Raw genomic sequence first — 24874 nt, forward strand, 5'->3', positions numbered from 1 at the left:
AGAAGGGCTCGGGCAAACAGGTCCGAAATATCGTTCATTATGTTCACGAGCGGTTACCTTTGGCACCGTCGCACACACGGTGGGACACGATCCTCAACCATCCGATTACAGGTTCGGCTCGCGTAGCTGTATGCCGATGCTCGTTTCATAGCGATCGGATCCTTCCACATGGCAGATCAAAACAGCGAAACCCGCCGAATCGGCTATGCCCAACGAGCACGGGCCATCTGACACGAAAAGAGAGACATCGCTTCCGGTTCTGTTCGCCGAGCCAGCCAGAAAGAATTAACCGGATAACGTATGTACCCGGCCGTGCACTCCAATTCAAAGGCACTCGAACTCACCGTGGTCATCTTATTCCGATAAGCTCGATCCTTCATCCTTCGCTCTTAATTTTCTTAAAGCGTTAGGCACGAAAACAGGGTCAGATTCATCGGAACGAAATGCTATTGTGAAGCGGCTGCAGAAAATATTTGTCACGTTTGTGCAGCGTTAAGGGTAGCGAAAAGAAACTGTCGTTTTTTGGAAGTATCAAATGTGACTTGAAGTTTGTATTGAAGTTCTTCGAGTCGTACGTGAAAGACCTAATCACTGAGACAATTATCATCGTTTTTTGCTGCCCTTTGCCAGCTGGAAAACGGCTTTGATTTTTGTAAAAATCCTTTGTTTCTTCGCCAAGCGTCTTCTTCGCAACTTGGCTTTCGCTACCACCAACTTTTGGAGGATTATCAATCGGTAATATAACGTAACGTAGGATTTGTGTTGATACGTCAATTGTTCGAGGTTTTAGGAATGTTGAAAGTTGATTTCATTTTAATTCGAACTACTACTATCTTATTTGTACTATCGTTGACATTTTTTAAAAATTTCAGGCTACATTTTAGACGATGAAATTTATATCTACGAAAATTTGTTCCATTGTAAGAGAGAACTAAGTATAATTTATTTCTAACTTATCAAAAGCTGTATTCTGTCCTATTCTACTTTTCTCGTTTAAGCCTCGTGTCTATATGTGAGAAAAGATCCACACGAGACAGGACGTGCACTCTATCACTCTATAATTCCTCCTGAGACTTTCCACAATGTCCAATAGTATACCTTTGCTATCCATCTCTTTCTTCTCTTCCAACTTTATATTATATGTACCTCACAGCTAGTCGAATTTTGATAGATCAAACGTATTAGTTAATCTTTGTATTTTTTAGAGATCTTTTGTTATTTGAAATTATCTAGGAGCTATCGTCCAATCTTTAATGTTGAGTTTGAAAATTTATCAGGAAGAGAGAGAGAAAGAGAAATAATATTATATTACCTACATACTTTTGCGGATTTTTCTGCACTTATGGAAAGTTAATGCACAAATGCTTACATAGTATCCATAGTGCGCAAAAATATACGAAATATCCAAAATGAAGTGTTAATTATTGTTAAGGTTATTGGATGTATGTGAATACAAAGGAACGGAATTTATGGATAAATTGTGAGGTAGAAAATATATATATAGATTTTGAATATTAAAGTGTAAGTACAAAGTTTAGAATACAATATGAGCTGGTCCAGATCCGCACGCTAGCAGTGTTACCCTATGACTGAAAAACCCTGAAGCCAACGTGGCATGTGTACCGTTTATGGTTTGCCTTCGACGCAGTCTTTTGAGTGCTTGAGAAAATTAAAAAGACCAGATGTAGAGTTTTCTTAGAAGTGGCGACCACGTCAACACCCTCCCTAAAACTCTACATCCTTACATACAATTATCTCTTTGTAAATATTTGAAGCTTAATTTCGTCAATGCCTTTCTCTTTACCATTCAAATTAATTTATTACTAAAAAAAATACTACAAGAAGACTTAACGGATTATATAGAGTTTTTCCTTTTCTTAGAAGTGGTGACCACTTCAACAATTATAATATGTGGTAGGTTCAGATTTTTATTGAAATTCTATTTCACTAGGTGCGTTCATAAGAATATAAATACACGTAACAATCAGTAATTTCATTATCAATATTATCACATATACTATCATTACATATCATTGTTATATTATCAAACCGTGTAATCTTTAATTTATCCTTATTTTTTGAAAATTTGAAGCATCGCAAAAACCCGCAAAATACACGAAGCGAACAAAAATGCACAAAATATCGAAACTATATCACTTGCTATAATATATAGCAAGTAGAGAAATCGTCCATCATAGTTGCCTTTTTGTAATTATGTTCATAAATATACGAAGAATTTGTGTGAATATCCGCGAGCCAATTACGATATCTGTACGCGTTATATTGTATTAATATATTATATTGTTTTTCAGATTGACGAGGGCATAGCTTAAAGTGGAAGATGATAGCGACGCACGGTGCTAAAATTGATTGACTGGGTTAATTACTTTGCCAAATCGAGGTCTCTCAAGTACAACTCTATTTGCGTATTTGAGTTAGCGAAGAGGCTGCAGTATGCTGGTAAGTTCAATACACTAAAGTTTGTTCAAACTCTGTCGCGAATCCGTGATTGCCAGTTTCTTCGTGTTTTTCCATTTGGGACGACGGCAATCCTCGGAGGTTATTATCGAGCATTCGAAATTAAATTTCAAATTAAAACGTCACAGAAGTCGATGTTACTTTCGCGAAGTTCCATTCAAGGCAAACGAAACGTTCAGAATTATTATGCATTCTGTTAGCGAAATAGGAGTACCCTAACTAAATCTGATTGCGTAATAGATTGTATACCGTGTAGCATGAACGTAATAAGGTAATCATCTGCATTATACCGCGATGTTTGTCGAGGAAAATGCTCTTTAGCATGTAGAACCAAGCATTAGGTAATTACGAGGAATTTAGACAGTAGGTAGTGATATTAAATCAATAATTATAGGAATCGAAGAGTTGAAATTGCGATTAGCATGAAAAAAAAAAAAAAATAGAAATTACGATGTACATCGTTAGAATTCACGGCATCGTTCGTCACGCTTAAATCGATTCATAATTCCTAATCGGTTCATCAGTTTCGTAAAAAGGAAAAAAGAAGCGAGACGCAAGAAAGAATGGCAGCTGTGATACGCGTTTATTGGAACACGTTATTTACTACGATCAAATTAATTTCGTAAAGAGGAAACGTTTTTACGCAAAGACTATTCGTTCTAGAATTTACGTCGATTGAAGCTTTCTCGTTTTTCCTCGCGAATAGTATGATATATGCTTGATGTATCGAGTATCATTTTAACACTGAAAGTTTACGATCTTTTCTCACCCCTTACGATGCACATAAGAATTAAGCAAAGAAGAAAAAGAAAAAAACAGATTTACAAAAGAAATCCAGATAAAATTGCCAAAGTCGAAACAAAAAATTCCTAGCTCCGTTGTTCGTTGTTTGTTGAACGAAATTGCCACAATTGAAAGGCGATAAAATCTCATCACTGATGAAGATCAATGATACATATTCTGCATAATCTTCGGTGAACTTTAAAGGACGATCTGTCCCGCGGCTTTAAAGACGCGACGAATCGCTGTACTCGATTCAATTACCTTTGAAATCCCTTGTCGTCGGACATTAAAGCCAGAACTAATCCCAGGGACAGGGTGCGCGAAGTGAAAGCTACAAGCGGATGCTCTCGCCCCGCCGCTAAGCTTCGCGGAATCCTCTATGGGGTAACGATAATCGATAGGAAAAGAGGAAAGGAAAAAGACGAGGAGTAAAAAGGACGGGTAAAACGTTAACGCTGTCTCCGCTTCAGCAAAGAAATATCTGGCGTCTAGGGTTGAAAAACGTCGTCTGAAATGCGGCTTCATCCCTTTCGTAAATAATACCGTGTCGTTTACGTTGCGATTTAAACGAGTATCGCTTACCCTTCTGCCCCTGATAAACGGTGACTTCTCGTTTTTCACGTGTTTCCGAGGCTCTCGTTCCGCGAAACAATGCTGGATTTACGTCGGTGGTTAATATTAACCTCGTTTGCGAATTCTTTAGCTTCTGTGCTCGGTCGTTGATGTTCCGTTAGCCTGGTTTTAACCCCTTAAATGTCGGCGTGAGGTACGGCCGCGGTTAATTGTTCAAAACAGAGGTGGAACGAAGCTGTTAACTCCTGTAGTTGAAGGTTATTTATCGAAATTTTAACTTTTAAATAATTTCTTTTCTGTTTTGGGTTCATTTTTTAAATTAACGTTGCAACTTTGTCGTAGCAGCTCGATCGTAATTGTTATTTCACGTGGATTAATACAAATTCTGCAGGATCGTACACTTCTGAATAGATATAGAAGGGTGAAATAGACAAGTGGGAAATATTCTTTTAATTAGCGTTGTTTAAGGAATTGAAAGCAGGGTAAATATAGAAGAGAAGCAGTTATTGTGATTTTTATGTAATTATCTTATTTTATTAGGAATAAGAAGAAAACTGAGAGGAAGAAAAATTACCGTTTAGAGTTCACAGTTTAGTTCTACGAGGAATACGTTTTTCAAATTATTTTTATCGGTGCTCGTCATCTTTCGTTAACTTTAAGAAAAACATCGTTTCACAAACTGTCCCACCTCCCTTCCGTATCCTTCTGTACAAATAGAACCTCGTCGATCGGTTCAAGGTTTCTATCCACCGCTAACCCCTAACATTTCCGGGGAATCTGCTTGTCACAACTTTATTATTTTTTTTTTTTTTGAAGAAGGATAAAGGTTCCTGTTTAATTAGAACTATTTTTCTACCTGCAAGCAAATAAAAGTTTCCTACTTACATAAAAATGTCTGGAACAAAGCTTCCAATTAATACACCGAATTTTATAACAGTTTTCTTCAAAATATAAAATACATAAATCTACAGTTATTTCGAGAGCGAATAAAATTCCACCTTAAAACTCAAAGGGGTTGATATTCTTCGACCAGCGATTTTATTTCGATCTCAGCATCTCTGTGTTCTATTTGTTTTCATGCTTATTTTAATTTTTATCGTAGGTAGACGGTATCATAGACGCCGAATACCAAATTCGAACCGATCTTGTTGAATTCTGTTTGAAAATGTTCGAAGCGATGAAGATTTTCGTCTAACCGCGGCAACGATTTATCCGTGCGTTCGTATTATGTACATACCAATTGGCAATTTCCTGTGTTGCCCTATGAAAAGTGGCCATTGACCGAATCACCTGGCATTTTCACGGCTTTCATCGACTTTCCTTCCACGTCATTTCCTACTTTCTCGGCGAATTCCTCGGAACATTACGGTAGGTCACGCGCACTTCCATCGTGCACAATACCTTCAATCTCATCGACTTCCGCCGACCCTCCCTTAATACGTTGTAAGTAATAATACTCGTGTCTCTACGAAAATTGCCATTTTCACTAGGTCAATTGGAAGAGGCTCTTCCTTACGGTTATCGTCTTTCAATTCTTCGAGGACGATGAGTTCACGTATGAATTTAATAAACGTTAGCGGATAATGTTCCTTTTGCAATGTATAATATCCAGCAAAAGTCTTAGAGTATTCGAAAGTTGCCATTTTCGCTAAGATCATTGGAAAAGACTCTTTCTTACGATTATCACTTTTAAATTCTTCGAGGATCATGAGTTCATGTATGAATTTAATCAACGTTAGTGGACAAGTTTCCTTTTGGTATTATCGAGCAAATGTCTTAGAGTATTTTTGAAAAGTTGACGTTTCCAATAGATCGGTTAGAAAAGATTCGTTCTTACGATTATCATCTGTGAATTGTACCAGGAGGATCTTAATCGTAATTTAAATATATTTGAGGATCGAACGAGAAATCGCGAATGTTATCTTCAAACGAATCTATCCCTTTATGATCTATTTTCCATCCTTATTCTACTACCGGTACAAAATTGAACGTTTCCAATGCCAGAGATATGCGTCCACGAAATTCTAAACGCATCTCTAAGCTACCCTACCATCGACCCATCGCCGTCTGGGAATCCCATCTCGGGATGGAGGTTGAAAATCTAAACAAGATACATTTCCAACACACTCCCATCCATCAAACCTTACAAATAATACCGAAAAGTCTTCGAATCTGTTTCAACCTTCTTCAAAAATCTTCGGATTCCGCTCATTCTCCTTTAAAAGTCTTTGAATTTATTTTCAAGTTTTTTAAAGGATCTTCGGATTCCTTTCCATCTCCTTCAAAAGACTTTGAGTGTCTTTCAACCTTTTCGAAAATCCTCGAATGTCTCCCAACCTTTTCAAACAGTTATCGAATTTATTTCTAACTCCCTCTAAAAATTTTCGAATTCCTGCCAACCTTCTTCAGAAATCTTCGATTTTATTTGTAACTTTCTTAAAAGATCTCTCAACCGTCTTCAAAATTCTCGAATTTCTCTCAACCTTTTTAACCAACTTCCGAACATGTCTGTCAATTCTCTTCAAGAATCTACTATTTCCTCCTAACCTTTTAATCTGTCTTTAAATCTCTTCGAATCCCTCTTGACTTTTCCTCAAAGACTCTTTCTCTCCTCTCTCAAGCTTTCTAAAAATCTTGGAATCTCTCACAACCTTCTCGAACAATTTCTCAATCTGTCTCTAATTCTCTCAAAAACTCTTTTAATCTCTCTCAACTCTCAGTCTGTTTTCCGTTGCAAATGTATCGACTCGTCTTCAACGCGTTTAGGTCCCGTGCCATCTTCTTCTTCTTCATCTTTGCACTTTCCCTTTCGTAGTCGTGTCGTTCCACGTTCGATCGGCCATTTCCTTTTTAGTCTTTGCACTTGTTCACGGCATAGAACGAGACAGGAAACGCCGGTGGTCGTGGGTTATTTTCGTGCAGTCGGCTCTCAACGTGCAAGCCATTGTTCGCCGCGGTCCTAGTTTGGCAGTGATCCTCGGTGTCAGCCGGTCTAATAAAAGCCAGGTCGAGCTCGCGAACGGTTGCCGATCAGAGTTGACTATGATTCATCCCTACAGGCTACGGAGCGGCCTGGATAAACGACCTGCTTCGGTTGTACGTCATGAACGGACGACTGTGTGTATCCGTCGCAGGATCGTTCCCGTCAATTTGATGAATCCCCTAATCGTCCGGCAACATCCGACGGAGTTCCGACTTGCAGTTGTTTCCTTAGCATCCGGTCTCTCCACGTCGTGTTTCTCTTTGGCTGATTAATCGTTCTTGTTGCGGATTTCTACATAGACTTGTGCACGTGCATTGGATCACCAATGTACCTCGGACACTTACCGTTAGCGTAGAAAACATTTGCATGTGTTCTATGAGACTTTTGAAATTTCATTGACACTGTAACGAGACTTGACGCTCGAGTGACGAGCTCGCTGATAAAATTTGGGATCAACCTGGGAACGTACGCAGAAATTGTTAGCTGTTTTTATCGACATTTGTTTAGTAAAAATTAGCGTGATAGCGAGGTTTATTAATGTAATGAATAATTGACTTTTGTGATTTCTGCAAGCATATATATGCTTGTACTAGATGTCTTGTATTTTCTATATACATATTTTCAGATTGGTTCCTAAGTGTGACAGTATGGTGACGATACTTGAGCATCGTGTCGAAAATATGCATATTCGTAAAAATTGTCTAGATGAATTGGAGCTAATCCGCGAGTCTGTGCATGTTGTAGAGTTTAGAGTATCGAGGAATTTTTAAATGACTCGTATTGCAATTTCGGGGCTACAGTAAAATTTTGTACGAGGAAATTTAATTGCAAGGAAATTGTACGTAATTTATACAAATTTACGTTACATCTTCTTCTTCTTATTACGTTCCAAGACCAGCTTTTTAGTTAGAAAAAGAAATGTTTATAGAACGTTCCAGTTGTTTTTTGAGTCGATTCGAGACAAATTTTATTTTAAAATAGTTTAGCCGGAAGTTATTGTGTCTCGGCTTTTAAGTTGCGATTTCATTTTCTTAATGGCAGAAATAAAAGTAACAGATCTGGTCAGAACGTATCAGAGATATATATCGGTCGGGGTAGAGAGGTCTGCAACATTCTCAGAAGTAATATCGTCCACATATATTCTTGGCTGGAACATAGTTTAAGGGAGTTATCGGACCTACGATGAGGCTCTGAAAAGTAATATCTGCTCCATGCATCACGCCTTAAATCCGGCTTCACCGGGAACCAACGACGAATTCTAAAAGATAATATCGCCTAGCCGTAGGTTCAAAGGATTATCTGTTAATAGCCACAGTTATGGCTAGAAATTTGACGTTACCGGAAGAGACAAGGATCTTGACAACTATGCTTGTATCTAATTATTCCATGCACCTCTATAGCCCATCTTTACCAGCAAGAAAATTTCACATTGAAGTTGTAGAAATTTCAGAAAATCTTTCGAAAACTATCTCGTTCGATAACATAGATAGCGTTGCGTTTCGATCTTCAATCTCGACAGCTCACCTTAGATACAAACTCGCATAATTACTAAAATGCTAAAAGTTGATAACGACAATGGAATTTCAACAGGTTCCTCCTAATTCTTGAAAATCGTAAATGCGATGGAATCTATCGTACTTGGAAGAGGGTCGAAAGAACACGTTGAAAGCGTCATAAGATCAGCAAAATAAATTATTAGATCCAAGAATTGTCGCGATAGATACTGCGCTAAAGATACCTAAAGGAAAAGAAAAGACCAATAAACGCGTGTCATTACCGCTAGCGACCAAACCGTAACGAATAGCTAAGCTCTCGACATATTTCATGCTCGTAATAATAACGTCGAAATTAGCCGAATCTTCGTGTCAATCCCAGCTGTCTCGTTCTAAATTCACGCTTGCAACCTCGCTGCACCCGTAAAATCCTGATTTCTATCTTCACATCTCGCTCTACTTCGCGTTAGTTCGCGCGCATCGAAATTAGCAGCTTGGTCCAGCGAGGAATTCCGGGCGGGTACCGCGCGAATCCGGCGCGCCAGAGCGAGCCGAGCGTTTTGCCCGTGTTAACGAAGCGCGGAATGCACCCTGGACGAAAAAGTTGGAGGACGGGGGTAGTCGCGCGGAACGGAATGGAATGGAACGATGGGGCCAGGGTGGGACACGCCGCTGGTGTCCGCCAGTATTTATAGCAGCGGATTGTGTCTGCTTGGCAACCGGCCACCGAGCCTAACATCTCTCGAGCATCTTATGGGCAACGTCTTACCGACTGACTGTCGTGTAGCACACGCTATCGGCCAGCATCGATTTCGCGTCGACTCGAGACATTTGACTCTTTGCGCGTCGTGTCTACGGACAAAATTGTATCAGCTTGCTGGGAAATACCGTAGAATGTTCTGTTGCTGCTTCTTGATATCACCGTGGATCCTACACTGTCGTTTAAATCGGACTCGTGTATCGTTAAATGTCACGCATGAAAAAGACAATTTAGTCGAAATGAAATTTTGTGATCTTCCCATCGTTACTATTTTATTTTATCTCGGCTCTGCAGCTTGGAAGTGGATTTGGTTTCACGATATCTTCTGTCACGTTAATTTGTTATTACTCAAATCGTACTGTATAAAAATCCACGCCGATAGTCTTCCAAGTTGCTCGACGTGAACGTTCATAAAACCAACTCGAAGTCGATATTGGTTTCCTTTTAGACAATAGTATAAGATAAACGACTGTTACCAACGTAGTAAGAAATGTGTAGTACAAAAGTTACAAAAGTTACGAGTATCGATTAAAAATTCTTCTGGTCGTGTCTGTAGACATTCTATTTGTCAGTTATTTCTAATATTACCGAAAGTGGTTGCACCTCGTAATAATTAAATTTACCGTGCATAATTTCCTATCGACCTCGTCTCTATCAAAGATCAACAACGTGACAGAATCATACGAATTCTTCCATTCGATCTTTCAAGTTGGTCGATCTCAAAGCTGATAAAACACCACTCGGAGGTGTAGTATTAGTTTCTCAATGGCTGACAGGCGATTCACATCGGGTAAATAATACCGCGCGGCTAGGCTAATCGATCGTTTTAACGTGACACGGGTAAGAAAGGTTTAAGGATCGCGACGCTTGAATCGTAGACGACGCTTAAGTGGAAGAGGGACGGTAGGGAAGGCGAATAAAGGAGAAAGGAAAAGGAGGATGGAAAAGCGGAAGAGAGGAGAAGGAAAAAAAAGAGAAAAACGAGGAAAGAGGAGCGTTTATCGAACGTTATTAAATGTAATGCCGCGAGGCGTGTCCCCCTTTTGGGAACTTTACCGATAACTTCGTAATTCCCTAAAAGGATCCCTGCCACGGGACTTTCAAGACGTTCGCTGCCTCGTCGCGATGTTTCCCTTCGTTCTAGCGCCGCAGCTTGCCGAAGAATGGACCATTATGTTCCTCTTCTTGCTCGTCCTCTCTTCCTCTTTGCTTCTCTTCCCTCGCGTTTCTTTTTTTATCCGTCCCTCGTCAAAATCGATATCGAGCTCTCTTGTTGTCTCAACGTCTGAAAAGTAAGTAGACCTTTCTCTAAACATTGGACACTCGCCGCGCCAACTTCTGCGTCGTCGTCGTCGTCTTAATTTCGCATTCGCCGGGACGAACTCAAGAGAAGAATTTCGAACACCGACAACTCGCAGCGTCCATCTTCGTTTCTTTTCAGATTTCGCGCTGTCTGTACGAGTTATCGAAATGTTTGCCCTTTGTTCTTCCTCAAGTTCGTTATTCCTGCGAGGATTACGTAGCGACGCTGGAAAGTGTCCGGTCGTGGGCGGAGAAACGTTTTTCTTTTTCGAGAAGAAGGTTTTATTCGTGTCGGAAGAGGATTTTGAATCGGACCAAGCTAATTTGCCCTGTAAGTCGCCAAATTCGATTAGCAACAATTTACGTTTCAAGTCTACGTTGCGCTAATCGAATTGTCACATTATCATGAAATTCCCATCCATTTTGTAAATATGTATGCATTTCTTTGTTTCAACTACTGGCCGGGAAATTAGATTTGGTGTATACACGTAAACGAAACTACAGCGAAATTTACACACGATTATGGTAATATAAATTATATCTATTCTTTGGTTATCCTTGTCATCTGGAAATACTCGATCCTCTATAAATACTCCTCTCACTATGCTTCATTCATCCGTTCATTCGCGTTCCTTCGTTCATTCCGTCATTCGTAGCCTGTTTATTATTTTGTAAAAAGAACACCTAAGAGTTGTTATAATTGTCAATCCAAGCATACACGATTTATTACTTTGTTTTATAAACTTTCCTCCCACGAAGCTGCTCGATTTAATTAGCATTTGAATTTTACGCGTTCAAAAGAACAAGGCAAATCTCTGGCCATGTTGCCCTATAAAACGAACATAGTAATCTGAGAAAATCAGCTGTAATGCTTGCAGTATTTAATTGAGATAAAAGAAGCAACGATATTATCCAAGTGGAAGATTGAACCGTAGAAATTAGAATCTTGTGAAATGTTGAAAAGATCCGAACGAAACGGCGGTATAAAATATGAAATAAAATAATCAAACAACCTGACTTTAATAAGATCTCGTAATGAATGATGAATTTCATACCTCAAGATTTATACGATTTTCCCAACAAAGAGAAACGAGCTGAATGTCTTGATTAAATCTTCCCGAGGATTCTAACGTGGCTCCCGATAGCGCGGCAAAATTCAAATTTAAATTCCGCTTAAGTTTTAACTAGTCCCAACACCGTCTGAGAGTCAATTGAATCGGTGCTTCCGCGCATTCGGCCGACGAATAAATTCATTTATACGCACAAACTGCTATGCATTCTCATTTGCCTGAAAATAGCCCCGTTGCCCGACAATGGGAACGGTATAATTAACGAGGGAGCTGGAGGAACGAACGAAATAGTAACGCTGAATTTGCTAATAAACAACGCTTAATTCCCTAATCTCCGTTAATCTAAAGAATTTCCCTTCTTTACGTCCCCTGGACTTTTCGTTTTATTCCGCGCGAGCAAATCTCGAACAGGAAGTTTGTTTTTCTTCGATTAACGCGACTAGATTCGTCCCTCTGCTCCTAATTATAATTTACGTACGCCTGTGCAGCGTAACGTTGTCTCTTATTCAATTTCCAACGCGACCAAGGCGATAAAGTCTCGGTGATATTCATGTGACGTGTATGTTAGTTACGACGTAACATTATACCGGTAATTAGAATCATTGCCGGACCGTCATTAGATTGTTTCAAATGTGCTGTAACGCCGAGCCTGTCTTTTTTACGATCGTCATTAAAGTTACGTAATCAGTGCATATCATTTGATTTTAGAATTATCATCTTGTCGAAGCTTCTCACGGCTGTATTACATTTTTAATTGATATTTTTATTGATAATTAGAAGACATTTTTTCGGATCTCTAAGAAGGGCATAATATGCATACGAGTAATAATATAATACTGCAATATTATTATTGTAATTGTATAAATATTAATTATAATATTAATAGGTATAATTTTGTACGTAAAATAAAATCTAAGGGCAGTCGTAAGGAAAATAAAGACATTTATCGTTTAGTTAATTAATGATTTATAGACTTGTAAACAAGATTAATTAAATCAAGTCTGTTTTAAGTCTCCTCGTACGTGGAGTCTTACTGGGATTGAAAATTGAATATATTCGGAAAAATATGAATAAAATACTGCACCTTAGCGACGAGTTTAAATTAAGTTAGAAATGTAATCAAGAATTTTTTGCTAATTTTAAACAGCAACGTTTCAAACATTTATCGTACAAAGGAAGATATGAATTTTAAGTACGCAGCATTTTTAGAGGAAAGGATTTAATACTCTTTCAGAGGAAGTTCGTAAAAAAAAGACACTCGCGGCGACAGAAATATGACATTCACTTCTATTCTAAATTATAGGTATTATATTTGCGCGTGTATATGTTTCTGCAACTTTTAAAATGGTTTTGTAGCGAGATATGGAGAAAGCGTGGACATTTTTTGCAACGGCTTATTCAGCTTTCCAAAAGCTCTGTCTGAGAATTAATGCGCCTACTTCTACCTGAAAAATACAGGCTAACCTACCCTAATTTTATCATCTGCAATATCTCGCTTGTTTTTGCTAATAATTCATAGATAGCAAGCCCATAAATAATAGAAAATAAGTCCATCCAACCGGACATTCTCGACAAGATAGTATTCACCTAGCATAATAATTAAGCATAATAAATAACAAAGCGTAGAGACTCGTACTCGACAAAAGAAAAGGACAAATTTCCTTGGAAAGCGACAAAAAAATCGAGAAACTAGCGGTCAAGATATACTCGTTCCGTCCTCATCTGACAAAGGAGCATTCCCTGAACGAGACTTTGGTCTAGGGAAACCGTGACAAGCGATTCTTTCACACGGTCGCACGTACCGCGAATTTCCGTGTTCGGAATGAACGATGTACCCATTGGGGTGGCTTTTTACGATCGCACACCGACCAGTTAGTAGCTGAGAAGTGGCTTATAGCGTGGCCGTGTACCAGAGGCGGCGTGTTTGGACTAAATCCGCAGTACTCCGGCTAAGAGCCATGGCGTGTAGCCCTAATGGCAATGTTGACGAGTGAAATTTACCTGAAAATCGCGTTACCCGCGAAGTTTCGTCCGACCAGTGTTTCTCTGCTCTACCGAGAGAAATAGAGCGAGGGCGCGCGCGCACGAGAGACAGAGACAGACATACAGACAGAGAGAGAAAGAGCGCGTGTAAGATTGAGTCTTTTGAGCAAGGAAATCAAGGCGCGCTATATACACAGCACAAGTTAGCTCTAAAATTGAATCGAGGCCTCGCGAGGAAGGAGCGGCATAGTCCATGGGAGAAATTTATTAGGTTGAATGATAAGTTCGTTCACCTTCTAGCGGTGGATATATTTCGAGGAGTTGATTATGAAGATGTCACCTATGTTAGTTACAGCGAATAAGCGTGTTTAAGCGTTCTTAGAGCGCCAAATAAATTGTAGGAGTTAGTTCTCGACGAATTTAAATTTAGCTGTAAATGTGAATGAAACGAGAGGATTACAATTGTCCGTAAATTTTCCTTGCTAGCTGACACGTGTTTGTTGTTTCTGTTATTAGAGGCTAGTCTAACGTGAATTGATTAGAACAGTGGTGAACTTTTCAGTACCGAAACGCACTATGGTAATAATCGTGATAATTCGTTATGATTTGATCTTGCTATTTCTTTTTCTCTTTTCGCGAGGAGAGAAAATACCTTTATGCATACCTGAGTGTCCGCAGTGTCGCGTTATGCGTGGCTCAGCATGGTAATACTCCTAAAAACCTCTCCTCGACTAGTCCATGTAGTGGATACGACCATTTCCTGGCACGGAAAAACTGTATTACTTGAGGGGGTGGTCTTTGTAGCGTCCTACGGTGTCTTCATTTCATCCCCTTTGCCATCTCCTGACCCTCTCAATACCTCTTTCTTTACTCTTCCTCTCTTTATCTCTGGTATTCTCATTATTGTTATGATTTTGTCTACTGTGCAAAATAATCATCCTGATGGTATATATAACTACGACCCATTTAACGAAAGTATATTTTTGCATATAATTCTGCATGTTTCATGTTATAAATTATATGCTATAAATTAGAGGAGAATTTGAATAATAGAATTTACTTTCGTGAAATTTATTTCTAAATCAATGCACCGTGAGAGACGAAGAAAAATTCGTGTTACCTGAATGTTTAAAGAGAGAGTTGATGTACGGTTTTATCTATGTGTTCTCTACATAAAATTATTACGAGTACAGCAGAGTCTCTTGCAGTGGAATTATCCCACGATGTGAATCATTGGATAATGGAAAATTCGGATAATACGAAAGGGTCATATGATATATATATAATCGTAATAAAATCATAAAAAACATTTTGATAATGTAACATTTTACATATATTTAGATTTAATTAATCGTTTAATCGGTCGAAATTCCGATTAATTCGCTCTCACAATAGCCGACTAGTTACACTTCCGTACTCCTGCTGTAAAAAAAATTTCAAAAAGCATCGAGTTAATGCGTTAAAATTCAAAACACCTCGGATAATACGGAACTTCGTTTGTACGAGACTTGAGTAACCCAGACTGTAATGTCCATCGTATACGAACAAACGCCACGATGTTAATACTAATTAGCAATTAAAGATACGACGCAGTAGAACGAAGTAGTTAAATATTATAATATTGAAAAATTATACTTTCTGAATTTATCAGTAATATGCCATAAATCTTCAATAATTGGTTGCATTCGTTTCATTTACGATCGACTGTATCTCTGCCAGCGATTTTGCTCGCTCTGTCGAGCCACGAGACATTCGAACGAGTGTCCTTAACGAAGTATCGCGGTAGAGTGGAGATTGAAATTCAATCTCGCGGCGCAATGACGCCGTCTTTCCTCGTCGTTGCAATATTCCCCGTTGTTTTATGTATACTTGTTCCGTGTCGCGTTCTCGAACCATGTTTTGCGCCGAAGTTTCCGGCTTTTAGTCGCGTAAACTGCTTTCTTTTTTATTTCTCCCCTTTTTTTTTTTTTTTTTTTTTTTTTTAGTACAATCGCGAAGCTTCAGCGTTAGCGAGCCGTCTTTCAAGCAAGACCGACAACCTCTTGAATTTTCAACCACTTTTAGCCGCGGTCTTCCTCCACCATCCTCGACTTATCACGCCCTCCATGAAAGATTTCGCCTGTTTGCTAACGCGCCTTAAGGTCGAGTTCGCGTTCCTTCGGTTGTTCGTACTTAAGTCGCGTTTTGTGACACGATCGCGTACATTTTTCTAGGTTCGTTCATTTTTATTTGGGACATTTTGTTCATTTTTATTTTTTATATTTCATTTTTATTTATTTTATTTTATTTTTATTTCAGTTGCGTCGTTGACATTGAGAATTTTCTCAAAACATGTATTATTATTATTATTATTAATTATTTGATGTATTTTGATAGTATTTTTGATAGTATAAAAAGTACTGTACAGTGTAAAGAATAGTAAAATACCAGAGAAAGAAAAGGAAAAGGAAGAATGCTATACGATAATGAAAAAACCATTTTCTTTCTTCGTAGAAGAATTTTTAATTATTCTGTATATTTTTGCATGTTATGTGCATTTTTGCGCGTTCTTGTTATCTAAAATTTTCTTTAAATACATAAGAATCCGCAGTTTATTTATTGCCATTTTTTACGCATTGTATTACTATGACGAGACAGACTGGTCATTTGAGACAAAGAAGTTAAATTACCAGGCAACGTCCAACCATGTAACGCATCTGACCTGGTCATTTGAGGCCAGAGGGTGAAGTTACGAAGGAGCTATTAATCCTTTGTTTTATGATCTTCTCTGTGCTTATAAGCGCCAGCGGCTCGTTTCATCGTTAATCATTTCAGCTATTCATCGAACGAATTTGTCGTTCTTGTATAAATTTTTATACAAAGTGCAGCGATTATTCGGTATATCTGTAATTGAACAATGGACCGGGAAGAAAATTAAAAAAATTGAAAATCGGAGAACAATAATTTTTAATAAACCTGTGCGTATAACTCGAGATATTTCAATTCTCGTCTCAAATATCTTAATCTTGGAATTAAAATCTTGCACGTTTACGTTCTCATATTTTTCTCACATTTTCTCAGAGTCTTTATTTTCAAAACATCGCAGAAAGCTATTCTTCTGGAATTGATAGGACGGAAAATCGATGCTTCATTACTGTAACAGAGCTGACATTGATTTCGTTTGCCGTGACGCAGGAAACGCAAATTTAACGTCCTTAATCTAATATCGCCGTAACCATGGTGAAATTGCATGCATCGTAATATTGTGCACGCTATATGAATGCTGCGCTGTTTACTGTTTATTTATTTTGTGTCCACTTGTCCCAGATTTTCTTTCCAAGCGCAGCCACTTTCGGTGCTTTTCAGTTTATTACCGTTCCGTATGCGACGTATTTTTCGTAAATATTGTTGCAGGCATAAGCGGTTCCAAGTTTTAGTCCATTTTTACACGGTTGACCTATTTTCTTCAGCATTTGATAATTAGAAAATAGTTTGATATTTAACTTATCAACCCTTGCCACCGGAATGATATTGATTGATCACATAGAACACTCGCTTGCGTTTGACAGCGTTGCTGTCTGTTGAAGTGATAAGGGTTAATTAATTTCACTGATCAATATTTTTAAGGAGATTTAATCAATATGAAAAACATTGAAAATGAATTAATATCGTTGAGAATATGAGAACTTTTATTTAGTTTTTCACTTTAACTTGCATTTTTTTTTAACATAAAAGAGATCCATAAGAATGTATTCGACTTGAGAACAATTTCATTATGCGATATATTATGCTGCTTAAGTTTCATCATTTTTTTTTTAAATAGATATTAGTCAAATTATGCGTCGTGAATCATCAATCAAATGGGCTGAATAATTTCCTTTAACTCTAAATTAACTCCAAAAGTTTAACTACAAATTATTAATAAAGATACTTTACTAAAAATTGATTGTAGAAATTTAATTTCAGCTGGTAAATAAAGCTAAAATTAATCCGTAGAAATCAGAAATCTAGAGAAGCTTGATTTCCTACGATTTCTTATAAAAATTTGATCAATCCAATACATTACGTCTATCGTAGAACCGTTTTAGAATTATTTCAGTTTTTATCATTACTGAAATGTTATTTCACGTTAATCTACAATAACGACATTACCGTTTATTGCTTCCATATTTCTCTTACAATTAACAATTTTGTTTTTGCTAAACGTTTCTTGGAAATTTCCCTCGATAAAAATATAAAAATATCCATAATCCGTTATTACTGATGCTGGAATATAGGTCACTGATTGACCTTTAAACGCCTTCGTTATTAAGGCACCGTTTTTTTAACGTTGCTTTGTACTTTGTACTCGCGTTTTCGAAAAATTGTCGTTCGAGGAAATATCGAAAAATATTCACGACGACGGTGTCCCTGCGATTTATCGCAATTTTTTTAACGAACGGTCATGCGCGTGTGTGCAGCGAATTAATTAATAAATGTAACGCAGCGAATATTTAGAAGTATCGAGCGGAATACCATTATCAAACGACCTTTTAATTAAAAATACTTTCGACAGTGAAACAGAAGGGTCACGAAATAGGTGTTTCAGAGAATCGATTACGTGAAATCGATGCGTTTCGATAGCCTCTATGTACTTTTACTTCGGAAGGCTTTGATTGATGCCAGTTTTCTCGAGTTCGCTGAATTTCAAATCTTTTTTACCACAGAGTAGATCGGTTAATTCTTCTTTTCTACAATGTTGAAATAATAACACGCCCAAGTTTTATTGGCGGTGTCATCTCTCGTCAAACGGAATTTCGTTCTTTGCTATTTCTAGTTAAATGCCTGAAGAATTTTCTTTTTCCATTGTGTTTTCAAGATCGCACGCTTCTCTAAAGATTATTCGTGAGACAGAATGTACGTACAGCAAGTTGTATAAACCAATATCTTTCAGAAAATCTATAGCTTCGTGATTTTTGTTCATCTCTTGGGATGAGGAATGGGTATGTTTGTTTTACAATAGTAATTAACCAGTGATTTGGTTTGTCTGATTAATGGCTCACCAGAACTTTCATTCTACAGAGTTGTACGATTTTTAATATCTCTTTTTGCCCTGCTTTTGGAATTCTTAGGATTTTCAGCTTTTTAAACGAATCTTCGTTTCTGACCTATCTCAAGGCATTAAACATTATTCGAAGTATTTGTATTGTTATATATTAATTACATTAGATATGGTACGTTCCTGTTATTTCCTACAATAATAGGTATATCATAAGTGTAAATGGATTTTATAAACATTTTATATATCTTTGTTTATTCTTCACGAAAAGCTTGGATTTTTTTATTAGCCAGTCAGTACATCTATCTTCTCTTTATTCATATATTTCCAATTATCGTATTCAGTATCTTACTACGCTCTGTTTGTAAAAATTCACGTTACTCATGTTCCTTTGACGTTATTACATTTGGTCAATTTTATTTATTTATTAATTTTATATCGTCAAAGCCTAAATGTAATATGGTTTCATAGTAGACATACAATTAAGTAAAGGAATAGTGACGTGCAAAATGGGAGCAGATAACAACATAGATATTTATTTTTACTTGTCCACCCTTGTTTCTTATAAAATGTTAATTAAGAATTTTTCACGTCATAATGTCGCTAACAAGAATTAAGGAAAATTGCAATATGACGCAAACAAGAATCAATAAGCGTTCGAACAACAAGATTTGAGTTCGAGTAGCAGTTGATCCGAGGATGAATGCTCGTTACTGGATAGATTTCTATTAGCATGGAAGCTTAGCCTTGAATCCCTGCAAATTGTAGCTTGTAGCCCCATCTTAGGAAGCTCGTGTGTCTCTTCTCTTTGAAATTGAAATTCCGAAATTCGCGCTCCACGTGACGCGAGAACGAGCGAGTAAGTGAATCTACCCCTGGCTTAATCGATTATCCGCACTGTTGTGCGACAAACGTATTTCCCGCGATTACTATAACAGGCTTTCACCTAGGTTTTAGGTAACGCCCATTAACGAAATTACGTCGTTTGCATACGGAACAGCAACGTGTCGTTCTCTTCGGTGTATACCTTGAGACTGTTACGAGAGACGTTTACCATAAGCGAAAATATTGTGAACCATATCGTTCCTTTTCATTTTCACTCAGCGAACAAATTGATATCGAAGCTAATACAAAATTTGTATTTTATATTTCTTTGCTCGTGAGAAAAAACTACTACTGATTTTTTCAAATTTTTATTTTATATTTTCTTACTTACTGGACGAACATAGTTATAATTTAGTAAGGAATTAAATTTCTTGTGAAAAGAAAATAGTTATTTGGTAGAGTTCTTTGCTCTAAATAGTTATTTAGAAATTTAATAAAAATTTGAGAACTTCATACGATACGTATGGCGAGTTTGATTAATTTCTTTGCATGTTATTCGAGCTTTTATTGCCTCCTTTTTAAGAATATCATTTCCAATCATTTCCTCTGTACGAAGTTCAATTATTGTCATAAATTAACTAAATATGAAAAATTGGCGAATGTAATTGTTTGCTGATTTTATAAAAAATATTTCACGTTACGATTGCTTAATGAAGGTTGCGTTACAGAAAATAATTAAAACAGCCGCCGTAGAGTGTGTCTGATCACACGCGTACCATTTCTCCTTATTTTCGACTATTTCGTTTCTTTCCCTTTTTATTACATTTCAAACACAGAAGGAACATCTAATATCCAAAGAAGTGCAAAGATATTTAAATATACACAGAACACTATATCCGTCACTCTAAACTATTTAACATGTCAGTTTATTTAAAAACTATTATCTTCAATAATATATTATTTTAAATCGATTTGTTTCATCTTAACATATAGTTACATCTCGTAAATTATCCTTGAAATAAAAATAATAAATTACGTGTTACTTTTTATTCGAAGGGAAATATGTTGGTCGTCAGATTGTGATATTCTTTCTTCACTTTTGTTTCTTCAGGCAGGAAACTCGTTCTCTCATTCGCCTACTCTGTTTCCCTTTCTGAAAATCGGTCGTATGCAATAAACTTTGCCGGAACTGGTTGGGCCGAGTTTATTTTCACGCCACTTTGCCCTCGCGTCTCGTCTGGCGCTAGCGTGTTGTCATTTCCTCTCCGCCTTTTGCTCGTTTTCGGTTATTTCGCCCGTCCTAGCTATCTAGTCGAGGGAAACGACAAACCTCGCGAAGGCGTCTACGTTCATTACAAACGGCCGTTCACTGCCTTTAGAATTAATTTAAGATTTTGCCAGTTATCGGGAGGGAGCATGGAATTTTCCAGGAATTTTGCTTCATCCACGCGTGAGAAATTTCCACGGCGACTGCTTTCGGAATGACGATAGGAATCTATGTCAGTGCCAGGTTATTAGTTTTATTGTAAAGTTAATTGAAATTAACGACGATACATTCGTATTATCGCATAAAAATTCCTCATAATGGTGTGAATAATTACAGTCTAATGATAAATGTTATGACGCGTACTACGTGTGAAATTTGTGAAAATTCATGTACACACCGCAAATGCAGAGAAACAAACAATTAAAGAGAGAGTTGCGTGATGCTTCTAAACGTAGCACGAATAAACTAGTGTATTTTCCAAGCACTTTCGCAAAATTTCGGATAAACAGATGTCCACATAAAGCTAGACAGTTATATTCCTCTAAAACTAACTATGGTTTGGGCACGTTCCAGGAGTAGATCTGAACCAAAATCATTTCGATAGGGAAACATATTTTGTACGTTTTGTCTCTTGCTAACTTTTACGACGTTATGTAAAATAGAAATAGACGAATTTCTAACGACAATCTTAATTACTTTATTTCCACGAACGATGCTCCATTAATACAGATGCAAACGCATTAATCACGCAGAGTTGATTCTTTGTTACTGTACTTCATCGTGTCCTTGTTAAGAGACTTTTTATGCTCTGTAAATAATTAAATAAGATCGCTGTGATTGATGATTCTATAGTTGCTCGCTACGGTATACATATACATGTGCGATGAAACTAGGAAGATATTAGTTTTTGCTACGCTGTGCAAATCTGCCTGTGTCTGACCACAGACCACCCGTTTCTCCTTGTTCTCTAGTAGCCTGCTTTTCTTTCTATGCTCCACGATTCCTTGGAATCTCGCTAATTTCAGACCTTCTGTCATAAATAACCATGTTACGTCGCGAATATTATCGGACTCTATATAGAAATCTGTATATCTTTAAATATTGCAACCAACACTTTGCTTCGTATATTATTATTTATTTCTATACTTTATCATAGATTCATTAGAAATTTTCTAAAAAATTATACTTGCTCCAGCAATTTCCAAATTTCTCATAGATGCAGAAATCTCAGTTTAATCACCATCCTCGTTAATATCGTAGATACGACTATTCTAAAGTAAGACGAGTACCTTTTACACTTGGTTTCAACTAATAGGAATAATAGAACATTCTTAAGACTGATTCTCTCCAAGATATAAAAAATACCAAGTTAAGACAAGCTTATTACAAGAAGCTCCAAATAAAAGTGTATTTTTCGCGAAAATTTCTATTTATCACACGATGAGACGCTTTCTCCGTTTTTCCAATAAGAACCGTCAAGATGCGGGATTCAGAGAAAGTTTCGACCGCAACGTGGCCGCGATGATTTCGTAATCGGGAAATTCTGATCGAGTGTCGGACAATAGCCCGGCCGCGAAGGCTTTAGCAAGCACGAATGGATCCCAAGAGGTATAGTGGTAATGAAGAGCTATAAGCGAACGCGGCCCGGGTATATAGAGACCGGAGGATGGGTCCGGATTAAAGGAAGATAACTGCATCGTAATCTTCAATCTGAAGCATCCCACGGGAAATACCGCTGCGGATACCCCGCGACGTGCATGTACAGAAAGAAATTACATTCTAAAAACCACCCCTCGCCAACCAGCCGGTCTACTTTCTGCGATGGCTGGTAATTTCCGCGTGGCTCCTTCCGTCGAGCATTTTCTATCGTCGCAGACAGGCTACTGGAGCAACGATTCGATCAACTGCCTCTGAACTTAATATAAGCCAGTAGTGGAATTTGTCACGGATTTATTTCCATTGCAGTCGCCTCGTCGACCGATATCTTATTTTCTGGAGACGCTCGTTGCATTTATTTCCTGTTTCATATCCTCCGCGGGCAGGATCTTCGCGTGAATTTGATTTTGCCAGAGGACTTTGATTTCATTTGTTTTTGGGAATTTTACGATTATTGAACATCGCAGAATTCAAATCAGAGAACTCTATGTAAATTTCGTAATTTTACCATATAGACGGATGATTAGTGTTCGCATCTTTGCAACAGTTAAGTTACCTTCATCGGTTTATTCATTGTAAAGAGATGCGTACATAGTCGCGAGGTATAAAGTAAACCTTGAAAAATAGTAATTTATAACGCGTGTAGTATCCATCATTTTCCTCTGCTTCTTAGTTTGTGGAGTTGATCGGTATGGTTTCTGAAAGACTCAATTGTAAGACTATATTTTAATTGTACAGGCTGATTCAGATTTCTCTGACCAATTTTTCTTAGTGTACTCTATAGATGTAAATGAAAAAGCTATGTTATTAGAGCATAGGTTGTTTGACGTTTTTTCCTATTTTTGCATTTAACGTCAAAGAACGAGATAGATCCATTATAATTTGTTTAGAAGCCTATAACGTGTTCGCAATCTAATACATTTTCATTGTAAACGATGATCACACGATGTTTAACTGCAATCTACTTTTTATTCGCCAAATTACAATTGTACATATTTTATCTCATCAGCACGTAACGTCACATTACGATAACGAACGTAATTCAATTTAGTAATACATTTTCGTCTGAAGAACGATCTTCTATTTAAACATTTGCATGTTTTAAATAACGAAAGTTCACACGATCAATTCCATCGTTGGAAACACAAATGGCTATTCCACGCAGTAGTGTATCGTGTTTCTAACAATTCCAATTGTTCGAGTTGGCGTTTGTATCGCCAGATGCATTTCGGCCCACTCTTTGTTACATGTGGCGTTATTTTGCGCATAGTTTATGGCGCAAAGTTATCCCATTTGGCCGAGTTCGAGGCACAAGGACAGTGTTGAATTTTCGTCGATGCTTATATGCATTTACGATCGCGCTGGGACAATGGTCATATTAATGCGTACTCACTTCTAACTCGATGCACCTGAACTTGCTTTAATAACTTGCACTATGAAATCTTAAAGTCATGCAACCGAAGACCAAAGGAGTTTAAACTCTAACACGAAGACGAAAAAGCAATTTAGCAAAAACTATAACTATTATTACGTTTGTAATTAGCGTATAACAACGATACTGCAGGAAACAATTTCAATCTGCCTTAAAAATCATAATCTGAGGAAAAAATCTGCTGATAAATACCATACACATTAAATTCGACAAAATTCAAATTAAAAATCAAATTACAGTACGCGATTTTATGGCGTCGCGACGATAAAATTTCATAAGTTCGATATTCTGAATCGTTCGAATCAAATCGAAAATTTGAAAAACGATATGATGACTTTTACAAATCATCGATTTTACAAATCATAGATCGTGTTTTTTAGTACTCATAACACCCAGTGTTTCGAGTATATTAATACTTACAATATTTATAACAATATCAAACCGTTGCAATTCGCCTGTTCAAAATCGAGCAAACAAAATTCATCGAGAAACAAGCAGATCGTGTAATAATACCCGTGTACCACGAGATCATGGAGATTAGAGGTATGACATTAACGATCGATTGCAAAAACGGAAGTTGGGAACCGAAGGACGCGTATACATAAATACAAATCCGAGAAGCAGCCATGAATACCGATAATAACGTACAACCACGACAATACCTGTACTTAGTGTACGTAGCGGTGGCCAATGAACAATACGCGAACAATAAGTGAAAATGCCAGAGCCGATAATGTCATACGGGCCTCAATACCAGCATCCAGCGATGTCCTACCGCCGTGGACAAACGTTTCGCGTGTACACGAGAACGGATCTATGGATCTCGCGTATCCCATCGTCGGCATGCAACCAATTCAGCAAAGCCTGCCGAGTTTCGAAGTCTTATTTATAGTGTAAGAGCGTGTTCTCGCTCGAGCAAGCAGCGTGCAAACTGGTTAATCCATCGAAGTTTCGCCTGTAGGGTGTGTATTGCATGGACCGAGGGTCTTTAGAAATGATTTCGAACATCTAGAAGACGTTCGTTAATTGGAAAATAGAAATTTAGAGGTTCTCAGTTGGCTTTGCATGTAGATTTCAATAGATTAAGCGTAAGATTATGTAACGAATAGTATATTCAATGGGAAAATAGAAACGAAAGGATAATGGCAATTGTCTGAACAATTCTCTATTTTCTCAAACACTTTCTCGCTCTGTGAATTTTTGGACGATCTTCTTGGACTCTTTAACGATCCTCTCAACGTTCTTTTCGTTT

At 37.6% G+C, this 24874-nt stretch overlaps 1 long non-coding RNA gene across 1 annotated transcript in view; it reads left to right on the forward strand.

Annotated features, from left to right (window-relative positions):
• LOC132912334 (uncharacterized) overlaps window positions 1-24874 on the forward strand; it is a 210743-nt gene that overhangs the window by 15015 nt on the left and 170854 nt on the right. Inside the window, exon 2 of the long non-coding RNA XR_009659172.1 lies at window positions 2313-2460. This is a non-coding gene — a long non-coding RNA (uncharacterized LOC132912334). The remainder of the gene's footprint in view (window positions 1-2312; window positions 2461-24874) is intronic.

The sequence above is a fragment of the Bombus pascuorum genome, chromosome 11 (assembly GCF_905332965.1).
Source record: "Bombus pascuorum chromosome 11, iyBomPasc1.1, whole genome shotgun sequence".
Lineage (NCBI taxonomy): Eukaryota > Metazoa > Arthropoda > Insecta > Hymenoptera > Apidae > Bombus > Bombus pascuorum.